This window comes from Canis lupus, chromosome 22 (genome assembly GCF_003254725.2).
Source record: "Canis lupus dingo isolate Sandy chromosome 22, ASM325472v2, whole genome shotgun sequence".
NCBI lineage: Eukaryota > Metazoa > Chordata > Mammalia > Carnivora > Canidae > Canis > Canis lupus.
In genome coordinates, this window is record NC_064264.1 from 54,667,796 (window position 1) to 54,694,542 (window position 26,747).

Here is a 26,747-nt window from a genome sequence, read left to right on the forward strand (position 1 = left end):
GGAGAGACATAGGTAGTGGTAGCAGAAGCAAGCCTGAAGCCACTGGGGAGCAGAAGAGGGACATAGCAAAGACTGAAGGTCAGGAGCCCACAGAATAATGAAGGTAGCAAGGGTAGGTACCAAACCTAAAGGCTCAAGGCCTTTTCTTTATTTCTGAGGTAAGTTTCCCAGCACAGTCTCTAGAAAATTAATGAGAGCTCAACGCCAACGCTGTTCTCTTGACAGGCCATGGACACTACAGAACACTAAGTATAGGTAATGGGTTTTTTGCAACATTATCTCAGTTAAAAAAAAAAAAAAAAAGAACTTAACTCTGAAGTAAAACATCTAAAAAAGAAACCAAGTTAAAACATGAAATAAAATATGAACCTCTAAAATAGACTTTTAAAAAATGTCCCATAGTAGCAATATTCTAAGTGTCACAGGTGGCATGATCAAAAATAAAGTGCGCACACTTTGAGCCTGATAGACTATAGTTTAAAAGGCATATATATGTGTGTCTAGGCTCCAGGAGCTCAAGAACCAGGCCTAAACCTCTGACACGGCCCAGTGCTCAGCAAAGGGCCAGCCACATGGTAGGTGCTTGGGAAAAATGTTAAATGGTTCAGTGAACAAGCTCTTTACACCATTTCCTAATTGGCAGTAAATTCCAGAGCCAGTATTCAAAGGCAGGTCAGTTTACACCCAGTTTAAAGCAAAAACAACCACCCTACCTCTTTCTCTGTGATGGAAAATAGAATTGAATCATGCCTGGCTGGTTCAGTTCATGGGAGTGTATTAGGACCAAAGAAGATGTTATTATATGGGAATGCATTTTGTAAAGTATGAACCACTGCACAAATATAAGCAATTGAGAAATGGAGTTGTAATAAATTTGTATCACTCCTTTCAAGTTAGAGTCAATATTCCCAAGCAATAGAGAACTGCAAAGACAGATTTTTTTTTCCTACTCTTTATCTAGGGAGGTTCTGAAACCTGTAGCATATTATTTCTTAAGAGTTTATCACTGTGTATTATAGGCTCATGGTTATTGACTTTTTAATTTTCATTTAAATTTGGGAGAGCATTGCATTTTATTCAACACAGATCCCAACAAACTCTTAAAAAATGACTTTTCTCCCCATACCTATTCAATCACTCCGCAAATAAGAAGGGCATTTGCATTTTGGGAACCTTAAAATCATATATGTATTTTTTGTTTGTTTGTTTCTGCCACAAAATCAAAACATCCACCAATTCCTAAAGGCCTTCGTGATTGGTAAACATCTGACGTGTGAGAGCACCACAAATATTAGAAGTTATTTTTAAGTTGTCCTTCAGATTTCATTAAGAGTTTCACTGTGTGAGGCTCTAGACAGTATACAGAGACTAATAATGCTGTTACCTCGGAAAAAGTGTCTGATAGACCATGGAGGAAATATCTCATCTTCCTCAACTAAAGCCACATACTACTTGTGTTTCTTATCTTTTCTAGTTCCATAATTCTTCATTAGCCAATGATGCAGAATTTGAATATTAAGGAATTTAACATACTCCTAAGTAGCCAGAAACACACACATACACAATAAACTATACATGCAATTTTTTTTTTCATTTTAGAGTTGTTCTCAGATCCAATTATACAATTATTTGCACCTGCTGGTTTTGGAGTTACAGTTTCACCTGGGCATTGTCACTGTCACATGGCAGAGGCATGTATACTACATGATCCATAATCATTTCAGACTTTAATGTCCACACAACTGGGCATCTTGTTGAAGTAGAGCTATGGGTTCGATGGGTCTGGAGTAGAACCCAAGAGTCTGAATTTCTAACATGTCCACAGGTGACACTGATGTTGTCAGTCCACAGACTGCACTTCTAGAGGCAAAGACCCATATCCGTTCATTTTTGACTCTTAGGCCTGAGCTGAGTTCTCCTTGGGAGCTCCAGTTTGGCCCCTTCTCAGCTCTATTCTATTTGCCACATCACATGAAGGAGTTCAATGATAATGCTGTTGCCCAAATTTGCCTAGAGTTCATAGAACATTTGAAGGGTTTACTTTTTAACTGTTTTTGTATATTTTTTATTATGTTCCACTTTACTAACTTAAAATACAATCATAAAAACAACTAGCTAATGAAAAGGAATCCTATTAAAATAGCCCAGTTTTCTATACCTACCAAAATTTACCACTTGTGTAGTTGTTTTGACATAATAAAAATCAAAAACTGAACCTAGCTATCCCAGTTAAGTGAATTAATTTACTGAGAAGGTGCCAAGAAAGAAAAGAATTGGTGTGATTTGGGGCCATATAGCAGGAAGCGCAGGTGAGGATGCTTGCTGGACCGTGGGTGGCTGCTTCTACCACTACAGGGTCTCTCTGAGCTTTATAGTATCTTTCAATCTTTGTGGTGCTACCTCAAGAGTCAGAAAGTCAGAATCCTAGTACTAAGCTCTGACCATCAGAGTTTAAGTCAAGAGTCTATTTCCCCTCCCAGCCAAGATCAGAGGAAATGTGGCCCTGGTGTGGGTAGCAGACCCAGGAAACCAATTTCCTACTGAGACCACACAAAACGGGAGACATCCCCCCAACACACACACACACACACACAAAAAAAAAAAAAAAAAAAGGAGAGAGGGGCTATCAGATGAAGTGAGTGAATATGGATACTCACCAGTGGAAAAAAAATTTAAAAAATGTTGCCATACACAGGTAATCAGATGTTCCACTGAAGTCTGCAATGTTGTCATGCAATTGTCACTAAATACTTCAGTAAACATAAAATGTTAAAAAAAAAAAAGAGAGAGAGAAAGTCAATTGTAGACATCTGCTTAAATGTTACAGGAGGCAGGTTTTTGTGGTTAAAGAAAACTATCTAATGTAAGACCTTTAATTCTTGTTTTTAATTTGTTACAGTTACAAAATATACAAATGCTCTTTTTTCTTCTGAGACTTTTTCTCCTTCACAATTATCCTGTTGGGTGAGATGTGGACACTGAGTGCATCCGTCTCCTTTCATAGCAAGTTCTACTCACTTCAAATCTGTTAAATGAGCATTTTTTCCCCCTTCCTAGTGCATATTAAAGAAAAGAGCAAGGAAAAGGTGGTTAATTCAGAAAATCCTATTATCTCCGTGACACCGAGATACCGTTTGCATGTGAACGGCAAACAGTAGCATCATTTCTGGTTAGAAGAAATAAAAATTGAAGATATGTATTTGTATTGTCGGTAGTTTCCTTCTAAAACAGAAACACTTCGGTTGTCTTTACCATGTCTAGTTATTTAAATTATTTTTTAATGTGGCAAAGGCCTTGGAATTAATCAGCCCCATCTGCATACACAAAAGACATGACACAGGGAACAAAAAACGTCTGAGGACAAAACTAGGCTTCCTTTCACAGGCAATGGGGGAAATTAGTGTCATCACTAGGTTGAAGACATAAAGAGATTCAAAATTAAAAATCCTTTGAACGCTTCCAACAAGATTCCTATAATCAGCTGAAAGATAAGTAATGATCAAAGCCCTTTAAAACAGTATTGTTCCCTCCATTAGAACTGTTTAAATGTACCCTACTATTCACCAGAAATTATACAAGATTACTGCAGAAGCTATGCTATTGTTTCAGCAGGGCACCCAGATGTTTTAAGGATGGCTTCCCCCACCAACATAAGGTTAAAAGCCAAGATACAAAAACAGCTGCCGTTATAAACCTTAATTACCAGGAACATCCCCCGCATAGGTGCTCAGTTCTCTGACAAATTGACTTATCCTAAAGCGAGGGGGCTGGGGGTGGTGGTTGGGGGACCAGGGAAACAGACAGGACAATGGCAACTTCTTTCCTATGTGGAGCCAAATTTTGACCAATTCTTCAAAAGAATCTTTCCAAACCGTTCACTAACTTTCTATCTGGGATATGTTAACCTCCTAGAGATTGCTTTTTCATTTAGTCCATGTTATCCAAGCTCCAGGATGATGGGTGAAAAGAGATAAGCACGTTTCTACACACCTCATTACCACTGTTATTTTATGCACTCGCCCGGGGATATTGCACACAGCAGTGCCATGTTGGGATCTGAGAACATTCCTAAGCAGGAGTCCGGAATAATGAACATTTGACAGATTTACTAACTCTTTACTCTTACTCCCTGATGCACTGTGAGCCTTTAATAACAATATTGTTATTGCTTTTATTGATAGAAATTTGGAAGGGACGTCTTTGGTCTCCATCTCTAAACATTTTGAAGGTTTCACATGACATGGTTTATTATCACTAGCTGAAGACAGTGAAAGCATTAGCAAGGTTTTAGAAACTGATTTCTACCAGCCATTTTGAAAAAAAAAACAAAACAAAAAACATACAGCGACTTCAATTTTCTGTTCTAGGCAATATCGGTTTAAATGTTGCAGAATACACTGAGTCCAGCCAGGAATGTGCAGAGAGAAGGAGATGTCACCAGCTACCTATGACCTCTGAAGCTGTGTAAACCAAATCAAAGTTAAGTAGGCATGATTAAAATATGGTGCTTTTAGTGTCAAACTTTAAATGTTTAGTCTTGTTTGAATAGTTTAGCTCTAGATTTTTTTTCACCCTCCCACTTTATTCTCAGCCCCAAATAACACATCATAGGTGAAGCAAGGATGAAATGAACGTAACTACTATGCTTAGAAAATACTGAAATTGAAATGCAAGTAATGTTAGGAAAAATGGCAACGTGCAACACCATTGGGTTTGCCTTGGAGTCACAGGGATGCTTTCTGAGATTCTCATATACATATATTTAATAACCACACAACAAAACAGAAACACACTGCATCCAGCCATGACTTGTGGTCTTCATTCCTCCACATCCCCACATATGAACTCCAGGCGAATTGCAGGATGGCAGCATTGATTTTTTTTTTTTTTTTTTGGATTCCAAAACAGTGATCCTTGAACATGAGTTGCATCAAAATCGTCTGCAGGAGTTGTTAGCCCTAATATCAACACTAATTATAATAATCATAGCTTGCATTTGCCGAACCCTTGGTAAATACTCTGCTAACCACTGCTCCAGTTACACCCTCTTCCAAGGACACAAATGTTTTAGAAAATCAAAATCACTAGAGGTAAGGCCCTAGCACCACCCAGATGATTTAAATTTATACTGTGCTTTGAAAACAACTGTAAAGAAGGGACATTACCTCCAACTAAGTTCCCAGACCCCAGGGATGAGTACTCATTGGCGAACAGAGCGTTGCAGATACTTCTAGGAAAACTTGACTCATCCCTGGTAAAAACTGCAGGAGCTTTCAAAGCAGTCACAGAAGAGATTCCAAAATTTCTTTAAAGGCCTTATTTTTTTTTCCTGCTATAACTCCAGACTCCCACGCTTCTCTGCCATTATGCTGTATTTCCAAGTTCCTTGGTAATTTTTAAGATACACTGGCCCAAGTTTACATACAGTACCATGTTCTTTCAAAACAGGCCTTGTGCTTAACATCCTTGTTATGTTCAAAGATTCCAGGGAGTTTACTCTTACTTGTGGAATTCTTTGAACTAAGTACGAAGTAAGCTTTGGATGAATATTTGTAGACTCTAAGTTCCCAGCAAAGTATTCCTTAAAATTATCTTGAGAAACTATGGTTGTATAGGCCTTCACATATGCTGGTCCTTCCACGTGGAATGGTTTCTCGTTAGTTGAACCCATGAGCTGGTGAAATCTAAATCATTGTTCCTAGGTCTTGAATTCTCTTATATTTTACACATGACATGTTAAATATCCAGAGGAATCAGATTAGAGTGTGACTTTCTCGAGGGCAGGCAATGATTTTATGTATTTTTTTGTAACACTTAAATAAAGCATATGGAGTTTCATTACAGTTGAAGAATCTAATAATTCAGAAAAAAAAAAGTTTATGAGTTAACTCTGGAGGTGGCTTCTGCCTTCACTGAGATCATGATAAGCTACAGATAACACACGGTACAAAAGATGCGCTTCCCATGAAGGCGTTAACAACTAGATTTCAAAAAGAACCCGTGGAATGAGCACGTTTGCTCAGTGGCATTGCTCTGTCCGTGAGAATAACAGGTAATTTCTAGTCTTTTATTTCACTGAAATATATCAACAGCTTTGAACAACAATTAAATGATTGACTTTGATGTGTACCCTAAGTAATGTGAAGACAGCTAATCAAAGAGCTTTTATATAACATACCAAATAATCTGGTGAAACCAGTATGTGAAAGCCAAAATTCTTTGAAGTAGAAAGCCCTTACGTGAAATTGATGTAAAATGTAAAGGGTTAACCAAGACTGACTTTAAAAACCACTTTTCCATGGGTAGCATTGCCAAAAGCAAAAGGAACTGCTATTTTGCATGAAGTGAGTAATATATTTCATTGAAAGTGAGTTAAAGTGTTTTCGATATTTACTCTCCATGACAAGCTATAGGCAATGTGGAGGGAGCTGGATTTTATTACAGGCTCTTCACATTAGGCCCTAAAATTTTGATTCTCATCTTTAAATATACACTTTAGACATCTTCATGATAGAAAGACATATTAAAATCTATTAAAGAATGCCCGATCAAAATGATTGCTGCTGGCTAGGCATTTCCCCCATTATTCCATTTTAAGTTAACCATGTCAGACTCATGCCTCCTAGCCATATTGGCAGTGTTAGCTTAATGAGATAAAAAGAAAAAAGAAAATAAAGAAGAAGAAAGAAGAAGAAGAAGAAGAAGAAGAAGAAGAAGAAGAAGAAGAAGAAGAAGAAGAAGAAGAAGAAGAAGGAGGAGGAGGAGGAGGAGGAGGAGGGAAGGAGAAGGAGAAGGAGAAGGAGAAGGAGAAGGAGAAGGAGAAGGAGAAGGAGAAGAAGAAAGAAGGGAAATGAACTAATGAGCTAGATGGGTTTGGTGGCTCTAACCTGAAAATACTTTTTTCTATATAGATTTGTTGTAATGAATACCATGTCAACCTGCCCTTATTCACCTTTCTGTGAATCTTGTGTTTGAATGTATCAGATATCACCATTGGCAGTGCAATTTGCCTGTCCAAATTTGAAAGGCAGACTCTTCTGTTTGTGATATCATTCGAACTGCCACACAAGCATTGTGTTCAGAGTTACAGATAATATAACTTGAATTTTTCCTCCATAATTTTAGGAAGAAAAACAAAGCAAAACTAAAAAACAAGGAAGAGCATAGTGAGAGATTCATCCCAGGGTGAGGTCACCATTTGATTACTTGGATCCAACTCCAACCACACCTAGGTACAGTGAACTCCACCCCTTACCTTATGCCTGTGTGCAATTTTTTTTTACTCAATTTCATAAGGAACAAGAAACATCTGTCTTCTTGAGCCTCTTCCCAGCACCAATCCCATGGACAGATGTTTTCCAAACACGTCTGTGAACATTTAAAGGAATACTATATTTGCATAAACTCTGGGAATTCCAAGCTTCGTGCTTTCCATACTGTTTTAGTTTTTTAAATCAATATTTTTTTGTTCTGTACCCATCATTTTGTTTTACTCCTCATAAAGCAGACATTGTGTGCACACATCTGTTAAATCTGGGCTGCATTTATTACAGTTCTGTTCTTCCAGAAACAGGAAGGATTAATTACCACAGACCGGCTCTAGAAGCACCCCCGTGTTTCTTAACACACAAAATTAATTCAGAGTTGACAAAACTCTTTCAGACACAGCCTGCTTCCTGCTGATGACGCTTTATTAGCATATTCTTCCCAGAAAAAAAAATGCCTCATAGACCCTTTTTACCTCTCCTCTGAGTTCAATTTGTACAGCACTGAGTGACAGGCAGCAAAATGGCTTGAATATATCTAAGGCAAGTTGCCAAAATCCTCCTGATAGAAGCACTTTGGAGCCTTTGTTCTGAGCGCATTAAAGTCACAGAAGGTCCATGTACTGTAGACAGTGTGGGGCAGGCAGGATGTTCTCAGTAAGACAAAACAGCAGGTGATAAATGACATTAAATAACAGTGAGAATTTACCACAGACTAAATTAACTACTGGAGTGAAATGTTCTCAGCTCTAAGGCTATATTAACAGTGAATTTATAATTAGGCGATTATCATTCTTTTTAGTGTTTGAGGAAGTCTATATGTAAAAATGATGAAGACAGCTCTATTTGACTCTGGAGACACACTGCTGGAAGTGGTTCTAAAACGCAAGAGAATAATTCTTCTTTCAGGCCTTATAAAGTCATTTGTAAAAATAAGTGCTTGGAAGTGAATTAGATTGCTGGATATCTACACATGCGTGCGTGAGTGTGCACACAGACACCGACACACACACACACACACACACTAAAAAACTGCAGCGTCAGAGAACAGACTGCCGGGAAATCAAACTCTCCAAAATATAGTCTTGTTGGTGATCTCAAAATCAATGCGAGGTTCATTACTGGCATAAGAATTTTTAAGGTGCACATTAATTTTGTTTTTCTTTTTCCATCAAAGATATTATCCTTAAAAATATCCTATTCCCTTTCTAAAGTTTAAGGAATTCCTGTATGACCTTTGTCATATTTGTGGCCTTATAAGAGCATTTCACCTTGGATTTTACCTTAAAGCCTCTGAGAACCTGAAGGACTGCAATACAATCTTTCCAAAAAAAAAAAAAGTCAGGGAAGGAAAATGAACTGCTAAATTTGTCATTGACTGGTTTCTTCTAAAATCATCATACAGCAATAGCTTAGGGGCATTGTCAAATACCCTTAAACAAAATAATAAAACCAGAAAGCTATAATAATCTTCAAATTTCTTCAAACTGTTTTTCTTTACGCAGTATTTTTCTTTCCCAGACCTATGCCTATGTCCAAGGAATAGAGTTCATAGTTTCCTGCCTATCCATAAGAATCCCTTCCTAAAAAAAGGAACAGATTCCAAATGGTGCCAGCAGCACATATGGGTCTTTGGTAGAATTCTCACCGTGTAACATCTTGTGCACTTTCCATGAGGATTTCTCTTAAAGCTAGAACACTTCATTTTTGGCAACCGAGCCCCTTATGTCTAGACACATTATAGTGCTTGGTTACAATTGTATTTCCATAATAAACTAGTATCCATTCATTCATAACTTTCTCAAAAAATTCTCCTTTTGGGCTTTAAACACTCCAGGCTTAGCCTCAGCCAAAAGGTGAATATTTGGAAAGTTTCTGCTAAATCCATTTTATCAGATATTGACTTATATGACTCAAAAAATCATTTTCCATATGTCTACAAGAATTATTACCCAAGAAAGTAACCCATGAGGAGCTGACTTCTAGAATTTAAGTCTTGAATGTGATTAGTCCTTTGAGAAACAAACTCGACGCTGGAATGAAAGATTCCAATTTCAAACCAAAATTGTCCTATACGTATGCTTATTCCATTAAAGCAAAAACACTTGTAAACACAGCTCCACTTTTTCAGTTCCTACGGACACATCCTTATATGTGTATCTCTTTCTGCTTACTGTCTTGCAAACTTTATTCGTGAACACCCAACTAAACTATTAGAAGTTCATGGCTAGTTGTACATCTTCTGTATATAGGGACGCTACAACATTCTCTCACATGGCTGTACTTTCTAATAGCATCTTAAAGTCCCCAGACAGCCTTGATCATATGCTCTGCATCCAATCCCTCTCTGTGTCATGCATAAGTGGGTGAGCCGTTTGTGTAAGTTATAGTTATGTAGATGATTTTTTTAATCTGTACTAATTTGAGTCTTTCATTTCTCCTTTTTGACATAATTTATAAGTTTTTTAAATTGAGTCCAATGACATATAACATTATAGAAAGATTATAAATACACCACATGTATGAAATAACTAAACCTAGGATATGAGCCTATTTGCTCATTCTGACCCATTTCTTCTCTTGTAATTCCATCTGCTTCTTTGGGCACCCTGTGTACTGAGATTCTCAAGGGAATGACTCTTTCATAATGCATTAATTAATAAGAACTAACTCAATGGCTTAATGAACCATCCCTTCCAAAACTATTTTTATTTAAAAGAATACTCATAAAAGCGAAATAAATAAACTGACAGTAGAATTGGAGGTACTTGGTTCCTTGACAAGGGTGATGTTTTGTTCAAAGTGATTTCACAGCAAACCCCTATATGTTACTCATTTTACCTTCCTGTGCCTCAATTTCCTCCTCCACTGAATAGGAAAGATAATGGTGTCTACCTATTTGGCTAATTGTGAAACTTAAACAAAACCGAGTGCATATGTCACCTGAAGGAGTTTTCTTTTTCTTTTTCTTTTTCTTTTTTTTTTTTTTACCTGAAGGAGTTCTGAATAAAAATGTCCTCAGTAAATATGGGTCACCATCGATGCTACTGTCATTATTCTGATTATGAAAAATGACTAAAAGAGCCCTGAAAATGTCAATTCTGAGCCTAAATCCAGTACTGATAATCGTAGAAATTCCTACTCCTTTTAAATTAATGATAATTCTGAAATTTAGATAAATATCCATTCTTATGATCTGGGTAAAATGTTTTAATATAAGCACACACATCTAGAATCCCTTTTCAAACTTACTGAAACAGACATTAACCACCAATACATCTAAGTTACTACAAAAGGCTGCCTACTGTGGTGAATGGCAAGTCTGGAGTGATTTTACTGTGGTCGCCTGTTATGATCCAAACCAATGTGTCCTTGGCTTGTATGTAGAAGAGCAGAACTGGAATCACTAACCCACCCAACAGCTTAAACCATCTATTCTAGCAAACCATCTTCGCTCTCTCCAGTGCTGTACAATTGTACGTTCTTGAAGCAAGGACCATGAGCTATCGATTTAAAAGATTAGTCAAAGTGTGCTTTCAGTATTTAAATTACCAGATTATTTCTTTATTCTTTTATCTATAAAGAGAAGGTATATGCAACACGACTGTTACATGACTTTTAGCCAGTTTGCATCTGTTGTCAAACTAAAAAGAATAGCCAAAAGTTAATAAAAACGTAATTTGGTGATGTTGAGGGGACCTAGTTAATTTTTATTTTTTATGTTTATCATATGTCAAAGCCACTATGTAGATTTTTATGTGTGTGTTACCAGAATAGAAACAGGATAAGAAGGGGTACCTGGGGGGCTCAGTCAGTTAAGTGTCTGCCTTTGGCTCAAGTCATGATCTCAGAGTCCTGAGATCAAGCCCTATATCAGCCTCCCTGCTCAGTGGGGGGAGGGGGTCTGCTTCTCCCTCTGTCTCTGCCCCTTCCCACCACTTGTTCTCTCTCTCAATCTCAAGTAAATAAATAAAATCTTTAAAAAAAAGAAACAGAAAAATACTTTATAAGACTATTTCATAGTAAGTTCAAAATAAGCTATTTTATGACTCATAGGATCATGAACCAAGACAGACAGGTATAACATCACTGAAAGATAGTAATGAAAAAACTTACCCATGTCACACAGTGCAAGGCAGCAAAGTATCAAAAAACAAACAAACAGATACTCCAGGCCTTCCCTTTAAAATCAATCTTCCTCCTAACCCCTGACCACTATGCATGCTTTCCTTTCTTTACTTTTATGATTAGAGGCAATTTCTACTCCTATGCTTAAACCCAAAATATAATTGAGTAAAAATTACACATAAAATGCATATTCTTGTTCTTTCTTATAAGGTCAGTAATAACTTCATATTTCAATAACATTTACATAACACCTGCTAGTTTATGAAGCATTCCCCTACTCAAGAAATCACTTCATCATCACCAGGACTCCATAATGTATTTGTTAATACCTTCATTTCATAACTGAGGTTATGTGGCTTACCCAAACTCCTGCTTCTATAAATTACCAGAGACAAGAGGCAGACCCAGATCTTCAGGTCACAAATTCCATCATATCACAGCCCCCTGTGGACCATTATTTTAAGCTCCAAGTGACAGTACCTTTGAAATGACTCTCAAAAACTCACTATAAAGATTTCACAGTGCCATTCAGTGCTATGTTGTTTATGTGCATTATTTCACTTAGTATTCAAAATAGCACTGTGAGATGTGAACTTTATTTGTGGCATCTTACAGATAAGAAATTTCTCAAAATTACAAAACATATAAATGCCACAGTGAAAATCAAGCCCCTACGTCTCTGACCCCAGGTCCTGTTCACTTGGTCGCAATCTTGGAGAATTATGCGAAGTCATTTTAAGCATGTTTTTCATTGGCCTTCATGGAAAATATTTCACTTAAGTCTTGAAGTGAAGGTGATATGAAAATACTGTTCTTTGTTAACTGCTGAGAGGATGGTGTTGTTAGGCACTGTAAGGCTTATCTTCTGGGCTCATATCATCAAGGATCCTAGTGAAGTGAGAAGTCAGATGTGGGGTTGAGGAATTCAGAGAGGGAATAGAATGACCACGTAGATTTCACACACTATATAAAAATTAGCTCATAGCAAGTGTGAGGAGGTTCTGCAGACAGAGTCTGCAAAAAGAGGTTAGGGATCACATGAGTCATTAAATCTCTGCAGTGAGAAAATCATTCTGCAGGTATCTTTTTGGGAGTAAGCACTGTGTGGTGTGGAAGGACACAAACATGGTCCAGACTGTGGAGAACAATTCTAAGTGTGGCAATCATATGAAGTGGGGTTGAGAAGAAAGTATGGGTAATGAATGGATGAGAGTTTGAGAAATGAGACATCTCAGCCAGAAATAAGGCAAGGTCATGGATATACTTGGAGTCAAGTAATGTTAAGTAGTGGGGAATAAAATGGAGGCTTTTATGATCATTTATCCCTCTGGATTGTATCATGCATAAGAGTAGGATTAGCTCAAAGTCAGAAAGGCTCAAAGCCAGAAAGTCAGAGCACTACAAAAAAGACATTTCATTAATCTAAATATATTAGTTAGCCAGGGTCTAGACGAGGACTTTATGGATAAGAAAGTAAAGAAAGAGGTAATTTAACACAACAGAAACTGTAATGGCCATAACAGATTTAAGATAAGAGGCATCAAATTTAAACCCCATTTGCATTTGGAAAAAATGTAACAGATTTTAATAATAAATACAGACCATAGCAGCTGATTGATTTTTTTTTTTTTTTTTTTTTTTTTTTTTTTTTTGCCAGCCTGCTTCCCTTCTGGGGATCACACAAAAAGTAAGATTAATGAAATCTGTTATTACTCCTATTCCTGTGGCATAAAGATAGTCTATTTGCCATGTCAGTGATGAACTTAACTTCCAAAAAGTATAAGCAGATAAAAAGGAAAAAGGGATTTTATCAAATTTGTTCACAATGCTGATGGATTAAGGTATTGATTTTTAATGTGCATGTTAATTCTGTATTCTACAAGCTATATCTGTAGCATATTGCTTGCCTGGACAAATAGTACTTACTAAGTCATTTCTAAATTCAAACTTGCATTAAAGTCATGAATTTTGTAGGGTTCAGTTTATTTTTTCACCATTCAGATTAGTATTTTAAGGATTTAGGGGCTTCTTAACACCTGTATCTCAGAGTCCCGACAGACTCCTAACCCTGGCACTCAGCCATGTGGGTATGACATCACATGCAGTCTTCCATCAGTTGTGCTGTGTGTGCAAAGCCCCTGTCATGCTCTCTTCCTGATGTTGGTTCTCTGCACTTAAATCTTTCATCTTATGATATGGCTACACACACAAAAACATGTTAAATTTGGCATATCGCTGTCTCCCACTGCACACAGCTCTACTCTTCAAGATCTACAGATATTTGGTGAGATTGGGGCTTGCAGTTCTGCTCTAAAAGTTTCAGGGCACTTGCTGCACATCTGGGCCATGGTCAGGTCTTCTGATGCACATGATCTCTAGAAGTCTGAAAGATGCTGTGGAATCCCCTTAACTTCCTATGTATACTTTCCTCTGAGATATCCCACAAAACTGCAGGGGAAATAATTTAGTCAATGTCATCTAAGTTAAAGATAGTAAAACCAAGTATCAAAACAAATAGACAATAATAACAGTTTTATATAATTTTGACATGAGTATGAAGGCCCTAGGGCATACTTCCTTACCCCCTCCACTGAAGACACAGAATGACATTATTATGTATTTACTTTCTTTTGCAAAAAGAGAGCATGAGAAGATAGTGATGCTGTCAATGTCAAATATGAATAGGAGAAATGTCAGAATTATATTTTTTTTCTTAAAAACAAAAAAAATGATTTTCCAAAAAAATACAATTTTGAAAATTACATTGCGAAACTTGTTAAGCTACCAAAAAATATAAAACTCCAAGCAGATCAAATTGTCTATAAATAATTATTTGTCAAACTTTGTCATCTTAAAATTGTTATTATTACTACTAGTAATACTTATTTTGAATTATATATATAGGAAAAAAGTACTCAAACGCTGTTTGTGCTTTAAAAAAGAAAATATTTTATTTATTTATTTGACAAGAGAGAGCACAAGCAGGGAGAGCAGAGAGGGAGAAGCAGAACCCCCCCACTCAGCAGGGAGTCTGATGCAGAGCTTGATTCCAGGACAGTGGGTTCAGACCTGAGCTGAAGACAGATGCTTAACTGACTGAGCCACCCAGTGGCCCCTCAGATGCTGTTTCTGTTGATGCTGGCCCGTTAATCCTTAATTCTGTATTACTCGTTAACTACAAAAACAACAAAGCATTTGTGTGTTGGATCAGACCTATAGTTCAGGAAACCTAGACATGAATTTTGGGATTCCTTTTGAATAGTGCATTATTAAATCTTTAGAAATGGTATTATTTTCAGCTTAACCTGAAAAAAGAAGTCAAAAAGCTTGGCCAAGCTCACACAGTAGGATGGCTGAAGATGTCAGGGAGAACACAGGTGTCTCCTGAGCTCCTGTGTCCATATTTAGGCACAGGGACTCCCACTAGATAAATGTAGGCCTCCCTCCCTCATTGTGGAGTTTGGGAGAGGGGACTTGACACACAGGCTTAGCCTCTGCTGGGCTTTCCACCATGTTTCCACGAAGTAACAACCAAGTTTGTTTTTTACGATGTGATAAATTCAGTGGGTCTGCTGTTGTCAAGAACTGTCAGGAAGAGAGTGAGGTAGTCTGAGGATCTGAAGGCACACGTGTTAGGAGGCCAACAGGGCCACAGAGCCAAAGCCTTATTCTCCAATATAAGTTTTATTAGTGATAGCTCAGCTGTTTTAATCCCATATCTCTGATATTTTATGTCAATCTCTGAATTGGTTCTAATCTTGGGAGGAAAGAAGAATATGAGTGGCTGGCTGCCTTCCCGAACCTTTCACAAACTTCAAAAATAGAGCTGATACCAAACTCAGGTTTTGTGATCCCAAGTAAAGGAACACTTAGGGAATAAGTGTAATTATTCTGTAATTAGGAGTGAAATTTAAGTGTCAATATGAAGGGGATTCCTGGGAGAAATGGTGATTTGGGCAGAGGATCCCATTGTATCCCTGCCTGTGATGATCCTTCCCAGAAATAAAAGCCACAGTGGGGTGGGAGGCCTTGTAAGACTGTTTTGATAATTAGGCAAAGAGAGTTTGGGGACATGGAAGGAAGATGACAATGGAAAGAAATGGAAAGAAGAAGGTGAAATGAGAAACGAGCAGAGTATAGGACAAAAGGCAAAGCACATGAAAAAGTGATTTTCAAGGATTAAGAGTCAATTACACATCCAAAAATTACAGCTCTTCCTGGTATATAAATGAACTACAATTAAGATAATATTAAGATATTATTTCCTCTGCCTAACAAATAACAAAGATTCTAAAGAGAGTGGGAGGGCAGAGAGACAACACATACTGGTCATGCTACTTAATTACATATTAAAAGCCTTAAAAAAAATAAACAAAATAATAATAAAAGCCTTAAAATGTGCATATGCTCTGATTAATTTCTACTTTCAAAATGCATCCTACAGAAATAATCTGAGATAAATATGAAACATGTATATATATAATATTATAAATATATAATACAATATTATATAATATCATAAATATATAATACAATATTATATAATATCAATATATATTTAGGGATTTAAAAATTATCAGTATGGAAAATTGAAATAATCTCCATTACGCACTTAAGCATGTAGAAGTATATGCATATGATAGAATGGAATAGCTCTTAAAATAGAGTTGTAAAATAGTAGCTATTATTACTGGAAATATTTATAATAGATGTAATAGATAGTTAGGTTTAAAAGAATTGAAATGTGACATAATGCATTCCTTAGCATTATTTTTCAGAACCAACACGAAGCACTATCACACGCAGAGAACAAAAGATCTAGTATAAGAAAGAGAAGAAAAAAGCACTTAACTTTTTTTTAATTGATATTCTTTCCTCTAGCAAGCAGAGTTTCAGTTAACTTTTAAAAATTATTTGATTTTCTTTCACTTGTCTGGGTTTTCTCAATACTCTGTACTGACCATTTATTTTTTGTATAAATATATGTTTTCCCTTTTAAAGTTTCATACTTTGTGGAAACTGGTTTCAGTTGCCTGTCAATATCTATTCATTCAAACCTTCTTCCTAACTCATAGATCCTTACTTTTTATGTAAAGTTGCAATGTACCCAATTTAAAATAGTTAACTGCTCAGAATCTCTTGTGGATAAGGTTTTCCAAAATGTGTGAACAGTAATATGTTAATATAAGTAACTGCTTTCATATATCTTTTAGGCTTTGCATTTTGTCTTTAATCTTTTTCCTATTAGGAATACAAGCATGATGGCTGGAGACGTAGTAGCCATACTGGTAACATGAGAATAACAAGCCCTAAACCAAGCAAAAAATTAGAAGAAATTTGTGTCCTTGATTACTTCATCAAGCTGTTGTACAAGTTCTGTACTACCTACATTTGTGGGGTATTTTTCCCCTTAAGAAAAAAACATAGCTCTCTACTCTGTAAAGTACTCTGGGCTGATAAGCTTTGCATGTAACCAAAACTAATCATAATTGACACAAAGCAAGAGAAGGACAATTTTAATTTGCATTCAACCCTGAGTTGCAAATGATAATGGTAGAAAACCTCTAACTCCAGTAGACTTTTGAACCAAGGGGTTAAAAAAGATGAAAGGATTCTAGAAGATCTCCAGACTGGGGAATTACTGCCAGCACCTTCAACCATATTTCAATACTTTGGGTATCAAAAATACTTGAAGAACATGCATTAGTGTTCTATTCAATGTCAACCTCCAACTTGGGTTTCCCTTAAGAGCTGTCAAACATTATGCAATTGCATATATTTTATTTCTGTTCCAAGGATTAAAAATAGGGATTTTCATGTAGTAAGACATATTATGTCAAGTGACTTTAAAAGTAACATTATATATTACCAAGCAGAATTTCCAGATTTAAAAGTAGGGTCATGAATAAAATACTGTCAAGAGAAAAGAGAATTTTGACCACTGAACACAACTCATCCCAGGAATATCTGCAGGATTCAAACAAATAGGATTCATGCCTTTGATCTTTCTCAAGACTTAATCTGCCTCCATATGTAATTCTTACCCCGGGTCATTTCAAATGTCACCCCTGTTCCAAAAATCTCCATTTCTTTTTTCTTACCTTATTGGAGTATTAAAACTAGCTTTTGGCATTATCAGTGTTTAGTAGACCCCTGCAGACATGACTGAAACACCCAGCACTAGAAGCTATTCCATTAAAATGCAGCATTTTTTAAATGATGGTTCAATGAACCATAACAAAATAGAATCTCCCCCTCTCTGGAAGTGATCAGACAGGTTCAAAAAGAGTATTTGATGATATGCCAAGCCAGCACATTGCTGCGATTATAGAAGCAATGCCCACACCCAAAACAGCCAGACTTTTCTTCTCAATTATAGACCAGCTGCCACCCATAGTGAGCCTGATTTAGCATTGGATCAAAAAATCCCAACTCCCTCTACATGGGTTCAGTGACATTTCACAGTGGCACAAGACCCAGGTAAAACCATTTAAAAAAAAATGACTTGGGGCCATGTCAAGAAGAAATTGAGACCTAGGGCCATGTTTTCCCATATCCTTAGACATTTTCTTATATTATACTGAGCTATCCATATAGAAATCTCAGTGAAGTGTTGAAAAGAAACTGCCTGCTTCCTAATTCATTAATGCATTCATCCATTTGGCAAATTCCTATTGAGAAAATATAATTAAAATGTTAGGATTAAAGTGTTTTACTAAGCTTCTTATCATGCTTCTGATGCTAACATTATGTTTCGTTGTTTTTATTGTTCCTTCAAATAACTTTTGTTCCTCTAAACACCATCATATACCTGTTTTGTAAAACTGAGGTGAAGCTAGCAATGTTTTTCCTCCATTCAATCCTTCATGTTTCATGTTATCAGTACTTTAGGCACCTAAGCTGTATTTTCTATTATCTTATTGTAGAACAACAAACAAACTCTTAAGCTCTGATGAATGTGCTAATCAATCTGTAGCACCATATCTATGCTACTGTGCAAGGATGAAATATATAATTAATGAAATAATAGAATCTCAGTCAGGATGGACTTTCAAGGTAATCCAGATGAAAGCGCATTTTACAACATATCAAAAAAACAGTGCTTTCAACTGCTGGATGGATAATATAGTTCTCTGAAAGGTAGTCGTGATGCTGCATTAAAACCTACACCTGACGGTTCCTGTTCTGCCTTCAAGAGCCGCAGGAAAGTCTAAATGTTCTTTCATGTAACACCCTGAAATATTTTGAAAATAGCCCATTCCACACCTGTCAATCCTTCCCCACCCCAGTCTCAACCAATTTATCTCCTTTTTAAGATACACCTCCTCAGTTCTTTCAAATGATTCTCATAGAGGATGATCTCCTAGCCTGTATTTATCCTTCTTCTCTGGATGCATTTGAATTAGTCTGTCAATGTTTCTCTTGAAGGGAAAAATGCAGCTTGTGGGTGGGATGTGTTAACTTCCCAGAAGAGTTAGAACATTCCTATCTTTCTCACTGACTCCCTATTCCTCACCAGGCTGGCTTCACTCACATTTACATTTTTGGCCTTTATCATTCTCTCATCTCATATTGAGCCTTCACTCAATTAAGACTTAGATCTTTCTTATAAAGGCTGATATTGATCCATATCTAACCCATCTATAATCAGAGTTTGTCTTTTGAACTTAGCATGGAGTATTATATATGGTGTATTTCATTTCCTTAGGTTGATTCTATGCTCCAAACTTTTCAAGATCTTCTCAGTTTCTGAAATGTTTTAATATGAGTCTGATAATTTCATGACTGCTGAAAAAAAAAAATCTCAAAAAATACCTAAGGCTATATTTGATTAGGGGAGATATTCTTAGGCTGGGATTAATTTCCTTTACCTGATTTTCCAGGTTCAATTCCAGATGAGAAGTTGCAGTTTTGAATTGTACTTCTGTGGTCTGAGATATCACTCACTCTCTCTCTCCTGTCAGGTATAAGGGAGGGGGGAGGGGGTGGAGAGAAACAATCAAAGTCACATTTTTTCTTATAGTGAACTAGAGACCACATTACCTACTCGGAAAGCTCAGAATTGGTGTGAGAATCAAAGGAGGTAGTATTTGCAGAACCTTATTGAAAAATTTAAGCTTTAAGCAATTGTAAGTTAACTGTCCTTCTAGGAAAGTGATCTGTTTCCTGTAAGATATTTCTCAGCCTTTATGACATATACTATTATCACTATATTTAGAGTATTTATCACATCTCAGAAGTAAGCCCATACTTATACGCTCAATCTACAACAAAGAAAGAAAGAATATACAATGGAGAAAAGACAGTGTCTTCAACAAATGGCGTTGGGAAAGCTGGACAGGTAAATGCAAAAGAATGAAGCTGGACCACTTTCTTCCACCATACACAAAATATAAACTCAAAATGGATTAAATATGTAAATGTGAGACCTGAAACCACAAAAATCCTAGAAGAAGACATAGCAATAATTTCTTCGACATCAGCCATAATTTTTTTTTAGGTATCTCTTTTCAGGCAAGGGAAACGAGCAAAATTAAACTATTGGGACTACACCAAAGTAAAAGCTTTTGTACAGCAAAGAAAACCATCAGCAAAGTGAGAAGGCAACCTAATGAATTTATTCAGTAGAATAAATGACAAGATATTTTCAAATGACATAACAATAAGGAATTAGTATCCAAAATATAGAAATAACTTAAATAAATCAACACACACAGACACACACAAATCTGTTTAAAAAATGGGCAAAGGATACAAGTAGACATTTTTTCCCCCAAAGACAGACAGACAAACGGCCAATAGGGACATGATTAGATGCTCAACATCACTAGTCATCAGGGAAATGAAAATCAAAAACACAATGAAACTCACCTTACACTTGTCAGAATGACTAGAATCATGACAAGAAATAACAAATGTTGGCATAGATGTGGAGAAAAGAGAATTCTAGTGCAATGTGGTGGGAAGGACAAATTGGTGCAGCCACTGTGGAAAACAATATTTTCCTTAGAAAATTAAAAGTGGAATTACCATATTATCCACTAATTTTACTACCAGGTATTTATCTAAAGAAAATGAAAACACTAATTCAAAAAGATATATGCCCCCCTATGTTTATTGCAGTATTACTTACAATAGTCAAGATATGGAAGCAAATCAAGTGTCCCTCTGTAGACGAATGTATAAAGAAGATGTGTTATAGATAGACACACACAGGAATACTGCTCAGCCATAAAAATAGAATGAAATCTTGACATTTGCAACAACATGGATGGATCTAGAGGGTATAATACTTAGTGAAAAAAGTCAGACAGAGAAAGATAAATACTGTATGAATTCACTTATATGTGGAATATAGGAAATACAACAAATGAACAAAGAAAAGAGATATAAAAAAAACAAACAGACTCTTAAATACAAAGAACAAACCAGTGGTTACCAGAGGGGAGGTTGGTGGAGGGTGGGTGAAACAGATAAAGGGATTAAGAAAACAATGTATCATAATCAGCATTGAGGAATGTAAAGAACTGTTTAGTCATTATATTGCATACCTGAAACTAATATAACACCGTATGTCAATTGTACTTCAATAAAAAATAAAGTGTTTATCACATCTCAAATTATTGACATTTTACTTCCTTTATGCAGAAATTTTATTCTAGCTTATTGTATAGTTGGTTTTTATAGTTTTTCTCCTTTCAACTTATACCTTAATTCCCAACCTATAAGATTCTTTAAAATTCTGTTTGTGTCATACTCATTTTGAATATCAATATCAATTTATCAAAAGTAGGTGCTTCATGATTCTTAGTTGTGCTCAGTTAGATCAGTGCTTCCTTCATCTTATGATCCTTCATACATGACATCCATCAGAAATCGATGTTTATGAAAATGTTAAAGGGATGATTTTCTATTTTGTAAATTATTTTAGAAATGATTGAGTTCTCAACTAAAATCCTTCTTTGAAATAGGGAAAAAAAGAGAAAAAGTCATGCTAAAGAATGAGCGTACCAGGGGCAAAATAATGTTCAGGAAGGTAAGTAAAGGAGAACGCAGTCACAAAGGATAGAAAGGCTATATGTTTTCTGGGTTTTAAGAAGTAGAAGCACATCAACCTATACTTGAATATTTTATTCCTTCTTTGATTAATTTGAATCATGACATCGCTGGGAGCATACTGGCCATCTTTTCTCTAGTACTAAGCCAGATCAACCCATGTATCCCTACTGGAGCCACTTCCAACATCTGGGAAAATGGGAAGCACCAATGATGACCATTAGATTCCATGTGGCTATTTCAATATTGTGTGAAAATGTAGGTAAAGTTTATATCCAGATTTACCTAATGTAAGAATGTAATATTTTCTCTTTGTCTCCTGGCATCTCTCCTTTTAATCACTTTCTTACATTGCTTTGTAGATTAATATGCATAAATTACAAATACATGAACTTCAATATTTGTGTTTACATGTGTAATTCACTTATACCAAAGTAGTAATATGGGAAAAATTCTAATAGAAGTTAATCTGTATGCTCCCTTGAGAATTTTAGAAAATCAGGAGAAGGCATCAAGATATTTACTTATTAACAGATCTGAGGTAACATGAATATAATAATGACAAATAAGAAAGGAATATTAGAAGGCTTGCAACATGTGAAGAATCAACATAAATGAAGGGGAAGAAGGGAAAGTAGTAACATTATATATGTTCTGAAATTCCTCCGATTTTATTTACATTGTCTGAAATAACACAGCAACATGAATATGCATACCACTGACTTTCTTTGCAGCAGCATGAATAAGATGCATAAATAATAGGTGACAACAGATCAGCAAGAGCAATGTCTTGGTAAATGAATAAGGCTGAGACAACAGAAAGACTTTAATGATCGAATGTATCTATCTCTTCCATATCTTCAGAGACAAATTCTGTTTTTTTTTTAGTTTTCTCTTTTCCTGAAATGTTTTTTGCATTATTAGTAAGAACAGTATCCCTTATGTATTATTTTCTTTCAAAATTATCTTTAGGTTCAAGGCAAAAGTATTACGAATGGGTGTTAAATACATATTAAATTACATCACTCTGCAACCTACTGAAATGCATTAAAATGAAAGTGTTAAAATTACTAAAGCTTGGTTGAACTAAGCAGGATTTTCACATTTTCTTAAAATGGATACATGGAAATAAAGAATGCACCATGTACATCATGTAAAGTTATTCTATGATTCAATATCTAAGTATGGCAATGCTTAATCAACTGATTAAAACATAAGATTAGACATTTAGAAAGATATTGTTAAAAATCAAATGATTTTTTTTGATTTGTGTTAACTTTGACAATTTTTAAAAAATAATTGTGCTTCCATAATATATTTCTTTAATTTAGTTAGAAATGCTTTAAGTACCTATACAAAAACATCATCATAACATTTCCGCAACACAGCTCATTTCCAAAAGGCTGTTAAAGATTTAAATATCTCAGTGTATTTGTAAAATAAGACAGAGAAAGTAGCACTAGGAAATTGGTAAAAATATTCAGTTTATAGTATGGTGAAAGAATATTTGAAATTTCTTTGAGCAAACATGCAGTTGATTTATATTCTAAGACCATTCATTTAAGTTATAATTATGTTAAAATATTCATTCTACAATTTTTCAAGATTGACAAATCAGTGTACCAATTTCAAGGTATATGACTAAAATAAAATATGAGATTGATTACTTTAAACATGGGTTTGAGAAAAGAAACATGAAAATGTGTATTTTCAAAATAATTTTTTGTGACACCATATTGAAAAATTTTACATAGACTTAGAAACCTACTGGTGTAAAGGAAAACTTATGCATTTTAGGACTAAGACCGTATCTATAAAACCATCACTAAAAAATAGGAGAAGAAAGAATACTCATTCTATCCAATATTTTAAACTCTGTACATACAGTTTGTTAAGTATAAGTCTGGAAATATTAAAAAAAATAAATATTCTAATTGATCATACCCATATGAAAATAAATAAACTTATTATTTTTAAGGTCAACCAAAAGTACCACTAAAGTGAGTAAGTCTTATGTAACTATATATTAATATCTGTAGGGCATTGTTTATGACATAAGAAAACTGGCAAAACAATCAAAAACATTAAATCAATATGTTATAATTTAGACACGAATATTTTGTTTTGCCATTGAATATCTTGTGATAACAGGAAGTTATGAGTCATTTGTAGCAAGTACATCATAACAAAGATGGACTTATTTTCAGAAAGATGGATTTTATTTTCCTCCAAAGTACTTGGTCCATCTAAGCTCGAAGTAGAATAGTACCAAATCCATTGTTGACCTTAAAGCTATTCAGAGACTTTTTTGTTGTTGTTGTTGTTGTTGTTGTTGTTGTTCAGAGACTTTTATTAATAGAAATTTACATAGAAAATTATTAAATGAAATTAGTTCTAAAAGTCAGTCAGTCATAGGATAAACTTCACATATGATATTCTTAAAATAGTTTAGTATCATCTGTCCTGCTTGAAACCATTATTGCCTGGAAGAAAACCGACCTCTGGGTAGAAGTTCCACTGTACTGCTGGCTATGCATTTGAGGGGAAGCCCAGTTGAGTACATTGATTCACTGTTTTGCTTGTTGTATATATTTATACTGGGAGTGAGCCCAATTATGTAGAGTATGTATCTGTGCTCTCCACTTGGTCTGGTTCCTCTGAGTTAACGGTATTTTCAGAGTGTTTTGTTTTGTTTTGTTTTGTTTTAGTCTGTGGACATTGATTGCTCTTTCACAGAAAGATAAGAGTCACAGTCTATGCCATCTTGAATTCAGTATTATCTATACCAATGAATATCAATCCTGGCTGTGCATTAAGATGAATTGGAAAGACCTTTGTTTAAATACTAATGCCAGGCCATGACATTGGAGAATTTTGTTCAATTTTGGAGGAATGGTACTAGGTCATCAATGTGCTATAAGTGAACCAAACTGCAGCCAGAGTTGAAAACTACTGGTCTATACAATTGCTAGCAAAACAGATAACATAGGAAAATTACTAGATGTATGAAATGATAGTCAAAAGAATATCACTTTAAAGAATAAGGGAAAGTAGCTCTTACCAAAAACAGGAGAACATTTCAAAATTGTCTTTAAGATCTCTCTCAACAAAATCTAGAATCTATTTCATCTATTAAACAATAATTTATCTTTCAGATAAGTAGAGTGGAAAAACCTATAAAATTACAACAAGGTATCAGGATTATTATAGTAATTAAAAATAAATAGAACTTATTTATAAATATATAAAATAAATAAAAATAAATATAATTACAATTATTACTATTATATTCAAAATTTCAACAAAAGGCACACATTACATTTAGATTTATAAAGAGTAAGCTGTTTACTTTGAGAGATTTATTTTCATTTATATATTAAGGAAAATGCTATCAATGTAGAAATATCTCAAAAAATAAATTAATGGAAAAGGTTAAGGAGCAATGGATAAATGAACTTAATATTAAATATTTAAACCTTAAGAATAATTCATCTATATTTTTTTAAAAGTTAATTTTACAGTACAGTTATTAATGTTCAAATTGCCTTAGACACTGAAAATGAAGAAAAGGATATTCAGTATTGACATAAAATTCTCTGGCTATATCTAGACATTTGCCACTTTTTCCTTCTTTCTTTTCCTTTTCCTTTTCTTTTTTTTCTTTTTTTGTCTGAGAACTCTCCCAGCCTGCCTCATACTTTGTGCAAGACTTTGTGCTATATGGTTTCTATCTCTCACATAAAGAAACAAAAACAATGTAGTCTATTCCTTCCTATGCCCTTTGCAGTGAAAATGAAATCAGAGGATCTCAAAGGCAGTTGAATGTACCTTATCACCAAGTATTTTGAAACTCAAGTAGATGACATAGAAATAAAAGTTTTAAGGTTTGCATCTGAGGTTTGATTGTCCAGCAAGTGATATACTAGCAAGGATGAATCCAGCAGCTGCTTCTCTGAATCTTCCCATATATTCCCATTTCACCGATCTGTTTCATTTTTTTTTCCTTTTCCATGCTTTAACCTTTAAGTATCCTTTCTTTATCTCTAAGGGTCTTTGAATGAAAGCACAATTAATGCATTTTGATGAGAACAATCAGGAAAAGCAATTTATTAGGATAATAATAGGAAACTTAGAAATGTATCCATTCGCCAGCCTGTTTTGGCAGCAATAGCAAATGAGGGAATTACCTCAGACTGCAAAGGTAATTCTCATCCCACTTTCTACCTGCCCAATCTTCATTTTATCTAGACCTAGAATTTAGCTAGAGCTAAGGTTGGAAGAAAAGCCAAGTGCACACAGAAAAATATGACATAGCAACAGAATTGCTAGACTTATTTATAACAGCAATATTTGTGAGAATTTTCAAAGGAATGGATTCTGAGGGTGCTCAATCAGGAAAAAAAAATAAGTATTTCAAATTGGACCCTTAGCCAAAGGCTCTGAATAAATTAGTTTATCTTGAGCAGTTGGGCTTATGTCTAGTTATTTAATAAGTATGTTGGTTAAAAATTAGTCTCAGTGGAAACTCACAAGGAGTATCATGTCAGGAATCCATTATATTTAAAGTAAGAAGGATGTGAGATCTTTGGAATACGGAATGCTAGAATGTCTGTCAAGATTGTGACCTGCTGGGCAGCCCGGGTGGCTCAGCTGTTTAGCGCCGCCTTCAGCCCAGGGCCTGATCCTGGAGACCCAGGATGGAGTCCCACACTGGGCTCCCTGCATGGAGCCTGCTTCTCCCTCTCTGTGTCTCTGCCTCTCTCTCTCTCTGTCTCTCTCTTTTTCTGTGTCTCTCGTGAATAAATAAATAAAACCTTAAAAAAAAGATTGTGATCTGCTTGCTACTCATTAACTATAATTTTCCCAGACTATTCTTTTCATCAAGAGATTAAATAACTTTTTATCAGAAGAGATATCAGGTGAGTGATGCCAAATAAACATAGATCTCTCCAAAAACACTGAGATTGGAAGTATTTGTGCTGTCAGAAACCAAAGACACAGGATTTATTCATAAGGGGCAAAGAGCTGTTGTTGTGGTCCTAATGAACATTAGGACCATCGGAGTCATCAGGATTTTATAGACATGGCTTATTGTAGCTGTAAATTGATCATGGATTCCCAAGGATCATAATTAGTGTCTGATCATTAAGGTACTATTATATTCTTATTTTTAGCAAGTATTCTAACAATTTTATTTATTTATTCATGACAGACACAGAGAAAGAGTCAGAGACATATGCATAGGGAAAAGCAGGCTCCCTGTGAGGACCCCAATATGGGACTTGATCCTGAGACTCC

At 35.4% G+C, this 26,747-nt stretch overlaps 1 long non-coding RNA gene across 2 annotated transcripts; it reads right to left on the minus strand.

Moving 5' to 3' along the window:
* Window positions 1-14,365: 14,365 nt before the first annotated feature.
* On the minus strand, window positions 14,366-26,035 carry LOC112656128 (uncharacterized). 2 transcript variants are annotated; one of them, XR_003134140.2, is made up of 3 exons: window positions 25,980-26,035; window positions 19,265-19,350; window positions 14,366-14,568 (listed from the first exon to the last, which is right to left on the minus strand). It is a non-coding gene; the product is annotated as an uncharacterized LOC112656128 (long non-coding RNA). The 2 variants fall into 2 exon arrangements; XR_004808314.2 differs by lacking the exon at window positions 25,980-26,035 and adding an exon at window positions 20,265-20,372.
* Window positions 26,036-26,747: the final 712 nt, after the last annotated feature.